At 45.6% G+C, this 14,999-nt stretch overlaps 1 protein-coding gene across 1 annotated transcript in view; it reads right to left on the bottom strand.

Moving 5' to 3' along the window:
• The window catches only part of robo2 (roundabout, axon guidance receptor, homolog 2 (Drosophila)), a 977,511-nt gene that overhangs the window by 288,070 nt on the left and 674,442 nt on the right, over positions 1-14,999 (bottom strand). The gene's annotated exons all lie outside the window — the stretch shown is intronic.

Raw genomic sequence — 14,999 nt, 5'->3', positions numbered from 1 at the left:
AATAAGAAATAGTTTGGAGGGCTATGGGCAAATGCAGGCAGGTAGGACTAGTTTAGTTTGGGATTACGGTCAGCATTGACTGGTTGAACCAAAGGGTCTATATCCATGCCGCATGGTTCGATGACTCTATGAATGGGAAATGTTGGCCAAAGCACTGGGAAATCTCACTGCTCTTCGTTGATCGCTACGAGTGAATTTTCACTTTCATGGATGGTTGTTGACTGACATGGACATAGTGAACTGAAGAATCTCTTTCTGTGCTGTAAAGCCATGATGACCCTATGCCTCTCAGAGCAGGCAAAATGAGGACGAGCTGGGATGTGAACTGATTAAAAATAGGGTCAACAGATTTTTAAATTCACCAGGTAATCGAAAGCAACACTGAATTGGGCTGATCAGTGAGGAGGATTAGAATAGAATAGAATCCCGAGAGTGTGTAAACAGGCCATATGGCCCAACACACAGACCCTCTGATGAGCTACCCACCCAGACCCTATATTTACCCCTGACTAATGCACCTAACGTATACATGCCTGAACACTATGGGTAATTTAGCATGGCCAATTCACCTGGCTTGCACATCTTTGGACTGTGGAAGGAAACCGGAGCACCCTGAGGAAATCCACGCAGACAGCATACAAACTTCACACAGTCACCTGAGGCTGGAATCAAACCTGGGTCCCTAGCACTGTGAGGTAGCGGTGCTAACCACTGAGCCACCATGCCACAGTTGTGTTACAAGATGTGAGACCATAAGTATTGCAATGAGTTCACGTTTGTGAAAAATACCAGTGGTGAGAACACTGGAAAAGACAATTAATAGAACTGATAAAAATGTTCAGAAAGTTGACAGAAGGAAACCAGGGAATTATAGACCTGTTAGCTGAACATCTGTTCTTGGCTATTTAATGGAGGCAGTAATTAAAGATGGTAAAGAGCGACAGGCATTGGAGGCCCGAAAGAGACCTCGGAGTCCAAATACATAGATCAGTGTCATGTCATGAACAGATACAGAAGACATTCACACAAACCCTTAGTGGAAGCTGGCTGAATATCGAGAGGAATAGAATGCACGGAGGTAGAGGTCATTCCTCAGCTAAACAAAACCACACAGTGTGCACACGTTCTGGGCACTGCACCCCAGCATGGTTGGCCTGGTTTGTGAAAGAGGTGCAACATGCAAGGTCAATGGAGTAATACCTGGTCTCCAAAGGTTAAGCTGCAAGGTCACTTTGACAAAGCTAATCTTGTATTAAAAGCAAGTAACTGCGGATGCTGGAATCTGAAACCAAAAGAGAAAATGCTGGAAAATCTCAGCACGTCTGGCAGCATCTGTAAGGAGAGAAAAGAGCTGACGTTTCGAGTCTAACTGACCCTTTGTCAAAGCTGTATTCTTTGAATTTAGAAGATTAAGATGATTCTAGTTATTAAGATGTTAAGGTGAACAGATAGGGTCATTTGGAAGAAACTTTCAGCTAGTTGGCATGTTTCGGACTAAGCAGCAAAATATAACAATTGGAGTCAGATCTTTCAAGAGTGACATGAAGAAACATTTCCAAATACAAAGGATGGTTGAAGTGGAATACTTGGAAAGCACTAATGGGATTAGACAAAGCCAGCATGGATTTATGAAAGGCATATCATGCTGAACAAATCCACTGGAGTTTTTTTTTTGAGGATGGTAGAATAGATAAGGGAGAACCAGTGGATGTGATGAATTTGGATTTTTAGAAGGTTTTTGCCAAGAGCCCAAAGAAGGGATGAGTCATCACAAATGAAACACATGGGATAAGGGTAATATATTATTGGATTGAGAGCTAGTTGACAGACATGAAACCGAGAGTGGGAAGAAATGGATCATTTTCTGAGTGGCAGACAGTGATTAATGTCAGGATCAGTACTTGGGTCCCAGCTATTCACAATACATTTCCATAACTTAGATGAGGGAAACAAATGCAATATTTCAAAGTTTGCTTTTGGCATACAACTGGGCAGGATTGTGAGTTGGGAGGAGCAAGCAGGAAGGCTTCAAGGTGATTTAGATAACTGAATGAGTGGGCAAACACAAGGCAGATACAGTACAAGTGTCTAAGTGTGCAGTTACACACTTCAATGTGTAAAACAGAAAGGTGATGCATTATTTCAATGGTGGTACATTGGAAAGCATTGATGTACAAAGGCATCTGGGTGAAACGTACTCCAAGCAATGAAATTAAACAGGCAGATAGAGTGAACAATCAGGAAGGCAAATGGTATACTGGCCTTCATTGCAGAAGGAAGTGGGGCTGTCTCAATGCAGTTAGACAAGCTCTTTGTGAGACCAAACCTAGAGTACCATGTGCAGGTCTGGTCTCCCTGCCTAGCAGAGAATATCCTTGCCCTCGAAGGAGTGGAGCAGAGGTTCACTTGGCTGATATCAGGGAAGGCAGAACCATTCTGTGAGGAGAGATTGTGCCTGTACGCACTAGCATTAGGAAGGATGAGAGAGTGATCTAATTGAAATGTATAACATTCTAACAGGGCTGGACAGACTGGATGCAGGGAGGATGTTTCCCCCTCACAGTCTCAGGATACGGGGTACATCATTTCGGACTGAGATGAGCAAAGACTTCTTCACTCAAGGTTCAGTGGAGAAATGAAGTCAATACAGCACAGTGAGGCATATGAAATGTAACTGAGAGATAGACAGAGAATGAAAATCAAAGATCAGAGCTGAATCATTGATCTGATCAGGAGCCTTTGTTTGTTTGCATTCATGCCCCCTGAGACATTAGCTACCTGCTCCCCCACCCCTCACTGATTGGGAATTCTTAGGGGGGAGGGTTAATGCTGAAAAAAAAGTTTTATTGCATTCAAGAAAGAGACAGTTGCAAACGCTCAGTTCATCACAAGCAAGCAGGGTTGGTCTGAGATGGGCCAGGTATTGGGTGATTTCATTATCCAACACCACCACAAGGAATGCAGAAGTGCTCTGTAGGGCGGTCTCATATTTGATTCATTGCTTCAAAATTCTGCAGCACTGTGGTTGTACCTAAACCACGTAGGCTGCAACGGTTCACCAGGAAAAAGCCAACAGCCCCTCCTCAAGTGGTTAACTAGGAGGTAGCCAGCAATGCTCACCTACAAACTGAACAAAACAGCATTTTCAGATTGCCACGGTTTGGACCTGAAACCAGATTCTCTGCTCGGATTTGAACTCAACACGTGTGGAATTATGCTCAGTATCGTAATGGAGGAAACATGACAGTCTGTCCACACATCAGCGAGATCCCACAAGCAAACAATGCAATACTGACCAGATAATCTGTCTTTGTGATGTTGATGCAGGAACAATTATGGGTTTGGACATTCGAGGATGTCACAAAAACAAAGGGCCGTGGGTCACTTCCATTCATCTGGGAGCACAGGCAGGACACTGGTTTAATGTCAGATCAGGAAGGAGGCACCTAGATTTACATATTCATGAACTGAAACCTGCAACCCATTCTAAAAGATGAAAGACATAACAATCCAGGTTTGTTCAACATAGCATTTCAGTTGCACGACACTAATCTTTTACTATCAATTCTGTATCTTATGATCTTATACTCCACAACCACCTGATGAAGGAGCAGCGCTCCGAAAGCTACTGCTTCCAAATAAAACTGTTGGACTATAACCTGGTGTTGTGCGATTTTTAACAAGTTCAAAGGTTTCCTTTCCTAAAGAGCATTAATGAACAGATCAGTTTTTCCCTCAAAAATCATGATCATCATTGGACTCTTAATCCCAGATTTTTAACTACCATGGCAGGACTTCAGCCTGGGTCCGGAACATTGACCTGGGTATCTGGATTAAATCTAATGCCAAAAGACCATCACCTCCCCTACTTTTACGACACAGAGTCAGGGATCCCTGTTCTACGTAAAGGAGAAACTGGGAACGCAAGAAACTCAGTGTAGCCTCTCAGAGTGTTAGTGCCAATGCCAAACACTATTGAGAACCAAGACACTGCTGAAGCTATGAAGGGAAACTACACAGGCCTGAGTGTATGGAGGAAGGGCAATCCATAGATTGAGATGCAGCAGTCAATAGCACAGTTACCAAGAGCTCCCTCCAAGAATGAGTGTCATGTAAGGTGCTTCGGTATTGTACGTTCCTTACTTCCTAATAGAGATCAGTGCTTGGTCCAGATCCATGGAAGGAATTTGCACTTTCCTGGGTGACTAACTCTTGCCCAATTTGTGGATTTCTCCTATACCGAGTCAGGACTGTTCAATTGCAGCCAGAAATAGTTCAGAACGCTGACCTGTTTATTTCCCTCCCAGGCCCCTGTGTGACATCTGGTCACAAGTAGGTAATCATGTAACATTTGCAATCTCTTGGCATCGGCCATTTCTAATCAACACGCTCACAGAAATGCAAAGATAAAAGCGCCGAGAGATCCTTACCTCTGTCCCAGTTTCCAGGCTGCAAGCTCCTTGCCATTTTCTCCCTTATGATGGGGAACCCAGTGGGGACCAGGCAGAGAAGTGCAAGCCCACACTTAGCAGTGACCCCTCAGTGGGAATTAAAAGCACTCCTCCACGTGATTTCTCAAAATGCACGAACAGATGGTCTTACAAAAATCCATCAGGGCAGTTGTGAAGTCGTGGAAGGATTATCTCAGCTTCAGCATTCAACCTGAAACAGACGAGTACTCAGACCACCACCAACATAAGCAAAGAACCTCATGCCTGATTAGCTACAGAGGCCTTTGTAACATTTTCTCAGGCATCCCTGAGGTGCAAGTCACAAGCTTGGCATTTTGCCCCCTGTCTTCTGTATGTTAAATAGGCCAGATGACTAACTTCCAGCCTTTCATCTTAACGTCTAAGGTGTAATTGCAATGTGCCAGCTAAATATTCAACCATACTCGCGCGTAAGGATCATCCTACCCTCTACATGGTGTGATACTCCGGAATGATCAGATTATTTTGTCTCTTCCTTTTGTGCATGAGCCAGTGACCAATGGAAGCAAAATGTGTGGCAATGGAAAAGCACAGCAGGTCAGGCAGCATCCGAGGAGCAGGAGTTGACGTTTCAGACATAAGCCTTACATTAGGAAAGTGGGGTGGTGGTGGGGGGGGGGGTGGCAAAGGGGCTGGGAGATAAATGGGAAAGGGGTGGAGCTGGGGTGGAAGGCAAAAGTATGGATCTGGGATGAGATGGAGGGAGGGAAGATGAGGAAACTGATGATGTTGACGTTGACGCCATGTGGTTGGAAGGTCCCAAGACGGAAGATGAGGTGTTCTTCCTCCAGGTGTCGGCTGGCTAGAGTTTGGCACTGGAGGCAGTGCAGGACTTGCATGCCCTTGGCGGAGAGGGAGGGGGAGTTGAAGTGGTCAGCCACGAGGTGGGGGGGTTGTTCAGTGCTTGTGTCCCGAAGATGTTCGCTTGAACCATTCCGCAAGTTGGCATCTTTTCTCCCTCAAGAAGAGGACACCACATCGAGAGCAATAGGCATCTGCAGTCCTGCAGTGACCAATGGAGCGCAACTTGACTCTGTGGGTGGAACACTCACACTCTTTGAGCCCTGAAGGTTCAATCCCATATTCCACAAATACAGCATTATAATCCAGGCTGATGTTTCCAGAACTTGAACTGAGGGAGTGCTGCATCGTTTTGTTTTGGATGAAATACTAAGCTGAAAGATAGAGAGTCCACACATTTGAACATTTAGTTTAGATAGTTCTCCTCATGTTTTGGCAAAAGTGAGGACTGCAGATGCTGGAAATCAGCGTCAAGATTAGAGTGGTGCTGGAAAAGCTCAGCAGGTCAGGCAGCATCTGAGGAGCAGGCAAATCGGCGTTTCGGACAAAAGCCCTTCATCAGGAATGAGGCAGGTAGCCTCCAGGGCAGAGGCTCCCTACCTCATTCCTGGTGAAGGGTATTTGCCCAAAGCGTTGATTTTCCTGCTTCTCGGATGCTGCCTGACCTGCTGAGCTTTTCCAGCACCACTCTAATCTTGACCTTGAGCCTGCTCCACCATAGCTGATCCAATTATGGTTTCATCTTCACTTTCCTGGGATTCCAGACTAACAAGAGAGTCAATCTAACTCTGTCTTAAACATATTCAATGATCCTGCCTTAACGACTCTCTGGTGAACAAAAAAGGCCCCCGATTCGACCTTCAGAGGAGAAACAAATTCTCCTTGTCTCCATCTTAGACAGGCACTTGCTATATTTTAGCTGTGTCTCTTTGTTGTAGTCTTTGCCACAAGGAGACACATCCTTTCAGCAGCTATCCTGTCAAGTCCCCTTCAGGATTTTCTGTGTTTTTATAACATCACTGCATGGTCAGCACAGTGGCTCAGTGGTTAGCACTGCTGCCTCACGGTGTCTAGGTTTGCTATGACTTTGAAACCTTCTATCACATCACCTCTCCAAAGGCAACAGTTCCAACTTCTCCAACCTATCCTCATAACTACAGTGCCCCATCTCTAGAAGCATGCTCATAAGTCGCTTCTGCACTCCCTCCGATGTATTCACATCCTTCCAATAGCACAGTACCCAGAACTACACACAACACTCCAGGTGAGGTGAGGTCTGATAGAAGTTCAGTATCACCTCCTTGCTCTTGTATTCTATTCCTGCTATCAAAGAATCCAAGATGACTGGATGCTTTACGAAAAGCACTCCCTACTGTCTTGCTAACTTTAATAATCATGTAAAGTTACACATATATATATTAGATAATTATATATACACACACACACACACACACATCCATGGACCTTTGTTCCAACTCATTCTTTACAACAGTGCCTTTATTGATACTGTCTCCCCAGATTCTTCCCACCAAAGTGCATCACCTGTCACGGCTGTTACGAGTCTTATGAACGGACTCCTTATTTATTAGAGTTAATCTTTCTCTGCACCGTCTCTGTAGTTGGAACACTGTATTCTACTTTCTGTTCTATTACCCTTACGTATTTATGTAAGGCATGAAGTGTCTGGTTAGCACACAAAACAATAATTTTCACTGACAATAATAAATCAAATCAAACAGGAAAAGTAAGGGCCTCAATACCGACCCCTCTCAACCCCACTACACATATCCCTCCAGCCTGAAAAACACCCATTAACCATTACTCTCCATTTACTCATCCTCAGCCAATTTTGTATCCACATTGCTACTGTCCCTTAATGTTCCTCACATGTTTGGTTTGTGGTACTCCATCAAATGCCTTCCGGGAGTCAATGTATCCCACAGTAACAGCTTTCCCCTCTTCAAAAACCTCCAGCATGTTAATTAGACATAATTTTCCCTTAACAAATCCATGCTGTCTGTTCAAAATCAATCTTCAGTTTTCCATGTGAATATTAGTTCCATCACAAATGATGGTTTCCAGAAGTTTCCCCATCACTAAAGCCGAACTGACTGGGCTGTAATTGTTGGATCAATCCCTACAACAGTTTTCGAAGGCTGTAACGTTTGCGATTGTCCAGTCCTCCATCACCATCCCCAAACCCAGGGAAGACGGAAAGACAACTGAGAGAAGAATGTTCTTGATGTTGGGGAAGTCCAGAACTAGGGGGTCACATTCTAAGAATAAGGGGTAAGCCACTCAGGACTGAGATGAGGAAGAATTTTTTCCCTCAGAGCGTTGTGAACCGATGGAATTCTCTCCCACAGGAAGGCGATGGGGCCAGTTCATTAGATATATTCAAGAGGGAGCTATTAGCATGTGGTTAAAGGGATCAATGGGCAGAGAGAGAAAGTGGGAATGGGATACTGAGATTGCATGATCAGCCATGTTCATATTTAATGGTGGTGCAGGCTCGAAGGGTTGAATGGACTACTCCAGCCTCTATTTGCACTGTTTTTATGTTTCTATGCTAGTTTTTTTTAGATTAGATTACTTAGAGTGTGGAAACAGGCCCTTCGGCCCAACGAGTCCACACCGACCTGCCGAAGCGCAACCCACCCAGATCCATTCCCCTACATTTACCCCTTCACCTAACACTATGGGCAATTTAGCATGGCCACTTCACCTAACCTGCACATTTTTGGTTTGTGGGAGGAAACCGGAGCACCTGGAGGAAACCCACGCAGACACGGGGAGAACGTGCAAACTCCACACAGTCAGTCGCCTGAGGCGGGAATTGAACCCGGGGTCTGGCGCTGTGAGGCAGCAGTGCTAACCACTCTGCCACCGTGCCGCCCTCTGCAATTTCCCCTACGATCTCCTTCAATTTCTTTGGATGCTGCTCATCTGGTCCCAATACCTGATCAACTTTAATCCAATACCTACTCCTTGTCAATCTTATCCTGACCTAGTCTGGTCAACATACGATGTGAGACCCATTGCAATGTACTTGGTTCCTCACTGCCCTCTGAAATAGCCTGGTGAGCAACTCAGCTGTGAAGGGGGTAGTTCGCCACCACCTTCTCAGGGACAATTAGGGATGGTTATTAAACGCTGACTTTGTCAACGGCATCTATATCCCTTGAAGGAATTAAATGAAAGCATCTACACTATAACTTCACTGACTGGTGAAGATCTTCAGCATGGATTCTGAGGGATATAACTCAGACAATCGACAGGTTGAAAAATGAGTGGAGACAAAGGAGGTGCTGGGTGGCAGCAAGAAACCCACGTCCGGTCAAATTTTAATTACCGGCCTTTTTCACAGGAATGATAAAATGTCACTTTAATCTTTGGCCAGAAATGTCCCGAGAAAAAGCAGCCCATGTCTCTCTCACAAGTCAATAATTGCGAATGCATTGAAATCGTTGAAGCCAACAGGAGTAATATCACAATCAATAGATCTTCCATTAGTAACAATGGGCTGTTTAACTACCTGGGTCTACGATCACTCATCTGTGTCAAACTGCTGACTGACTACTCAATATCACTGTGTGTGGAGTCCCCAACTTGCAGCTAAATTGAAGCTCAGTTTCCTGAGCTCATTAACTTCACAGCCGATTCCCACTGTCCCAAACACAGGTCTTTCCCTGAGGAGGGTCCCTCAGAAGGCTCTGATATATGGCACGGCACAGTGGGTGTCCCACATGTTGGCAGCAGCAGCAGAGCCCTCCCTGTTCACATGGAGGTGCTTGTTCTCCATCTCTAAGGGAAGGGCACTTAATGTTTTATTTCATTTCTTTCTCTCTCCCTCTCTCTCTCTCTCTCACACACACACACATCCCGCAGAGGAGAGCTGAGCAGAACATTTCAGAGCACCCTCCTTCCCCACCCCACCACAGCATCTCACTGAATGCCAGACCTTCAGATGAGATAGCAATCATAGAATCTCTACAATGCGGAAAGAGGCCATTCAGCCCATTTGGGGCGGCACGGTGGCACAGTGTGGAGTTTGCACATTCTCCCCGTGTCTGGGTGGGTTTCCTCCGGGTGCTCCGGTTTCCTCCCACAGTCCAAAAACGTGCAGGTTAGGTGAATTGGCCATGCTAAATTCCCTGTGATGTTAGGTGAAAGGGTAAATGGGTCTGGGTGGGTTGCTCTTCGGAGGGTCAGTGTGGACTTGTTGGACCGAAGGGCCTGTTTCCACACTGTAAGTAATCTAATCTAAAAAAAGGACTGCACCGACTCTCCGAAGAGCATCCCATCCTAGCCCCATGAACCTCCACTAACCAAAGCTAGCCCACCGAGCCTGCACCTCCTGGGACACAATGGGAAATTTCCCATGGCTAATCCACCCTAACCTGCGCATCTTTTGGACTGTGGGAGGAAACTGGAGCACCCACAGGGAGAATGTGCAAACTCCACAGAGACAGTGGCCTGGGGGTGGAATTGAACCCAGGTCCCTGGATCTGTGAGACAGCAGGGCTAATCACTGTAATTGCAATGTAATTGACACCTTGATACCAGGGTCCTAGCTCCCTATCTAGCTCTACCTCAGTCAGCAGCACTGTGAGCCCAAAGGGGTATCACTTCAGCATACATGCGCTTCCAGTGAGGGTATGCTGCACTGTCAGAGAAACTCACCACCCTTGAGATCAAGTGTCAAACTAAGACCCCACCTCTCAGATTGGTGGAACCGAATGTGACTTTGACATGAACACTTTCAGAACCATTACCTTATATAACACCAACAGCTGAGGTTGCCCTGTGCCCTGTTAGTGTTTACTGAGAGATGAATACTGAGTCAAGGACCAGTCCCCGTTAGCTCTCGCTGCAAGCAGTGACATTCCACCTGACGGGACAGACAGCTGAGAGATTTGAGGGGGACATTGGAATTGCTCTGCCTGAGATCTCAGACCAAATACCAGTGTTAAGAAAATGCTGCAACATTATTATTGCAGTGAAGTGAGGGGAGCTGGAAGGGATGGGGGAGGCTGTTGGGGGAGTGGGGACCCTGTGAGAGACAGAGAAAAGAAATAATAATTTTCTGCTGACAGCCTTCGGAGAGGGGGAAGAAAAACTCTGGAAGCCGTTCCAGGAAATGCTTTGAAACACATTGAATGTTTGGCATTAAACTTGGCAGCGAAGAGCAGTGATCCAACTGCAAAACCCCACTCACTGAAATGCGAGGTGGAAGGAACAGGGCTCTCTCTCCATGTCTCAGCAGCTGTGGGTAGGAAGCTTAAAAATGGCTGTAATTAGGGGCTTGGTGTTAAGACTGTCACAATGAGGCAACGTGAATCAAATCTTGATCAGATTACTGATAGTTTCAGGGCTGCAGATTCCAAAGCCAGGGATCAACCATTAAATACATTACTAAAACAAAAACCCAGGGAAACAATGATCTTATTCGGATACAAACCAGCAGCAAGCTGGATGCAAACACCTCACAATACACAAAGCAGGGGCAGGCATTTGGAACTCTCTTCTACACATGCTAACGGGTGCTGGATCGGTTGTTAACTGTAAACCTGAGAAAGGTGACATTTTCTTAAGCAAAGGGATATGGGCCAAACATGGGGTGAGGCCACAGATTACCCATGATCACACTGAATGGTGGAACAGGCTCGAGGGGCTGAATGGCCTCCTCCTGCTCCTTTCTTCCTAACTGTAATGGCGGTGGAGTAGGGCTCTCCAGCAGGAGCTCATCTACTCCGTTTGTTCCACTTCCTTTTCTCTCTTCTCTTTGTCTTCCTCCTTGCGTTTTCTTCTTCTTCTTCTTAGAGCCATCGCCCCTTCAACTCCCAGCCTCTGTTTCGGTAATGTTGGACATTTTATTTCTGTAACAGATCTTGTAACTAAAGAAGCTGTGCCTAGGTACTTTTATATCTACGTCGGTGCTGTAATTGCCGATGGATACACTTTTCATTTTACACGTTGAGTATGCGTGACAATAAAGACTGTTTTATTCTGAATCCAGGATTGTACCATGACTCTCAGAATCACTTACATAGAGAGGCTAGACCTCTTAATCATGACTGCTCCAATAGGCTTTTGAAGGGAGAAAGAAAGAGACTTGCATTTGTATAGCACCTTTCATGACCTTAGGAAACTGCAAAACACTTATGTACTTTTGAAAATGTGGGCACAGTTGTACTGTGGGACTAAATGCAGCACATAGCAAGTTCCCATTCCCAATGAGACAATGAGGCTGGATATTTTCATTTGGTTTTCTCAGTACAATGTGGTTTCTCACTTGGATCTGGTGTACTTGGTCATTGCCTTTGTGCCCTCTGACCTAGCGTGTTTGGCCCTGGGCAGCAGCAGGTACACAGTGGTCTGGATCTCCCCTGAGCTGATGGTGCTGAGCTGGTTGTAACAGGCCAGGCGGGAAGCCACCCCTGTAATCCACTCAAAAATATCATTGACAACCGAGTCCAAGATGCTCGTGGCTTTAGAGGAGATGCAGGTGTCGGGGTGAACCTGCCTCATCACTTCATAGACACCGATGGAGGAACTTTCTTCCCTGGACCTTCTCCTCTTCTTACCGCTCGTTACTGGTGCCCTTTTCACTGCGTCCTTAGTACCCGCCCTGCCATTTCTGTTCCTCAACCATGGCAACAGCCAAAGTCAGACACTGAATAAGAATCAAAGCATCATGCAACACAGAGAGGATCATTCTGCCCATCAAGGCTCTACCTTCCACACTACACTGAGTTTACACTGTTCAGCTTTTCTGCATCTGGCCCATAGCTTTGAATGTTATGACAGCAACAGCAAAAGAGGGAGAGAAAATGGGTGACAATTCATTATAAAATATGGAGACAACTGGTGGAAACTCATGGAAACAAGCCCCTGGTGGCGTCTGGCAATGGTCAAAGCCTTTTGCCCGAAACGTCGATTTCGCTGCTCGTTGGATGCTGCCTGAATTGCTGTGCTCTTCCAGCACCACTGATCCAGAATGATCAAACACAAGTCAGACGTAGGAGCGTAGGAGACTGAGGGAAAATCTTACAGAAGTGTATAAAATCATGAGAGGCATGAATAGGGTGCATGCACTCACTCTTTTTCCTAGGGTAGGGGAATCGAGGACTAGAGGGCATCAGTTTAAGATTAGGGGGGAAAGAATAAATGGGAACCTGAGGGGTAACTTTTTTACATGGAGGGTGGTATGCATATGGAATGAGCTGCCAGCGGAAGTGGTTGATGTGGGTACATTAACAACATTTAAAAGGCATTTGGACAAATATATGGATAGGAAAGGATTAGAAGGATATGAGCTGAAAATGTGTTGCTGGAAAAGCGCAGCAGGTCAGGCAGCATCCAGGGAACAGGAGAATCGACGTTTCTCCTGTTCCCTGGATGCTGCCTGACCTGCTGCGCTTTTCCAGCAACACATTTTCAGCTCTGATCTCCAGCATCTGCAGACCTCACTTTCTCCTTAGAAGGATATGACCCAAGTGCAGGGAAATGGGGTTGGCATGGACGGACATTTTGGTCGGCATGGACCAGTTTGGGTCAAAGGGCCTGTCTCCGTGCTGTAGGACTCTATGACTCCATAGGTCTATGACAAGGTAGTTGTCCAGGCAAATTACAGAGACCAATTATTGCAAAGGCAGTGTCCCCACAATCTTTCTACCCAAGGACAATCCCACAATGGGATAAGCAGCCAAAGGAAAGTCACAGCCCCCATCACTCCTCGTTGTATACCCACCTTCAGATTATTTCCAATTAGACGTTTTTCATTCTCAGGACCATCATCTCAGTGGGTCAGGCCTGCTTCAGTGAGGGATACTGCGAGAATGGCTGGTGTAGAATGCTGAATCAAAGTCTGCTCCTGTCCACCCTGCCAATCTCACACACTCGGAAAAGCGAGCAAGTCTTGTCACTCCCAGACACAAGTAGTTATTTTGTTTCCCTTCTGAAAGTGTCAAGGGGAGGTGGAGCAGATCCATGGGGCATCTCAGCTTGCATCTTACATAATGTCAGCACAGAAAGGATTTATATTAATGTAGCCACCTTAGCAAGCTTAGGATGACTCATGACCAATTATGTACTTTTCTCACGGTCAATTATATATGCACTACAGGAGAGAAATGATAGGAGCTGAAGTGGCTCTATGGAGAAGCTCTTCTGCTTCTGAGCAGGAACGCACTGGGTTCAAATTCCACTCAGAGGTTTGTCGGCTATGACATGGAGAGGCAGAAACTGGAGTAGATAAGCCTGTATGTATCACCGCCAAACCACAGCCCAGATAAGTCGAGAGGATTGGTGGCAGGAGGACATTCGGTGTAAAGCTAACCACCAATTGCATGGTGTGGTATGAAGGCAGTTGACTGAGTTTGTCACGATCCCATTTTTTTAAAAAACTCATTCACGGGATGTGGGTATCGCTGGCCAGGCCAGCATTTATTACCCATTGCTAAATGCCCAGAGGGCATTGCTGCGGGTATTCAGTCACACAGATAAAGATGGCAGATGTCCTTCTGTAAAGGACATTCGTGAGGTTTATTTATGACAATTGACAATAGCTACATGTGGAGCTTAACCTTCACAACCACCCAATCAAGGAGCAGTGCTCCGAAAGCTAGTGCTTTCAAATAAACCTGTTGGACTATAACCTGGAGTTGTGTGACTTTTAACTTTGTCCACCCCAGTCCAACACTGGCTCCTCCAAGTCATGGTTCCCATTAGGTTAACTCTATATTCAAACATTTTATTGAGTGTAAGTGTCACCCTCTGCCATGGTGGGATTTGAACCCAGGTCCCTGAGAACATTGGCTTGGGGTTAGAACATTAAAACATAGAACATAGAACAATACAGCGCAGAACAGGCCCATCTGCCCTCGATGTTGCGCCGACCTGTGAACTATTCTCAGCTCGTCCCCCTACACTATCCCATGTGCTTATCTAAGAATTGTTTAAATCTCCCTAATGTGTCTACATTAGCAGGTAAGGCATTCTACGCCCTTACCACTCTCTGCGTAAAGAACCTGCCTCTAATGTTTGTTTTAAATCTATCACCCCTCAATTTGTAGTTATGCCCGCTCGTACAAGCTGACGTCATCATCCTCAGAAAAAGACTTTTACTGTCTATCCTATCTAATACTCTGATCGTCTTGTATATCTCTATCAACGGTAATGTTTTAATTGCTCGCCCAGAGCATTACTATTACAGCACCCACTCCCAGATAATGGGAAATAAACTGAAGGAAAAACTGACTGCTGTCAGGAAGTTTGTTGAAATTTACCAGCACGGAAAAGACTGCTCAGCAGAACCAGTCCTTGCGGGTACTTACACTCACTCAAAACTCCTCAAATGTTTCCTCATCTAAATCTGAAACGTGTATTCCTTTCCACCTCATCTGCTTGTTTAGATTCCCTGCAAATGCACTTCTGCAATCTCCACACAGCCAGTAATGACATAAATGACTAGATAATTTGTCTGAGAGACGTTGGTGGTAATATTAATGATAGCCAGGCCACCATTTTGAAAGCAAAGTGGGAAGGAGAGAAAAAACACACAGACTGGATGGCTGGGTTTGAGAATGGGAAGATCCCAACTATGATCCCCTGTCTGTGCTGAGATGAGAGGTGAAAGGAGTTCAGAGCATCACCAATGGTGGGACAAGCTGAGGGGCAGAATTCTGATAATTTAAAATGTAAAAG

This window comes from Chiloscyllium plagiosum, chromosome 12 (genome assembly GCF_004010195.1).
Source record: "Chiloscyllium plagiosum isolate BGI_BamShark_2017 chromosome 12, ASM401019v2, whole genome shotgun sequence".
NCBI classification, from domain to species: Eukaryota; Metazoa; Chordata; class Chondrichthyes; order Orectolobiformes; family Hemiscylliidae; genus Chiloscyllium; species Chiloscyllium plagiosum.
The sequence above is the reverse complement of the archived record's forward strand: the minus strand, read 5'-3'. Positions and strand labels throughout refer to the sequence as shown.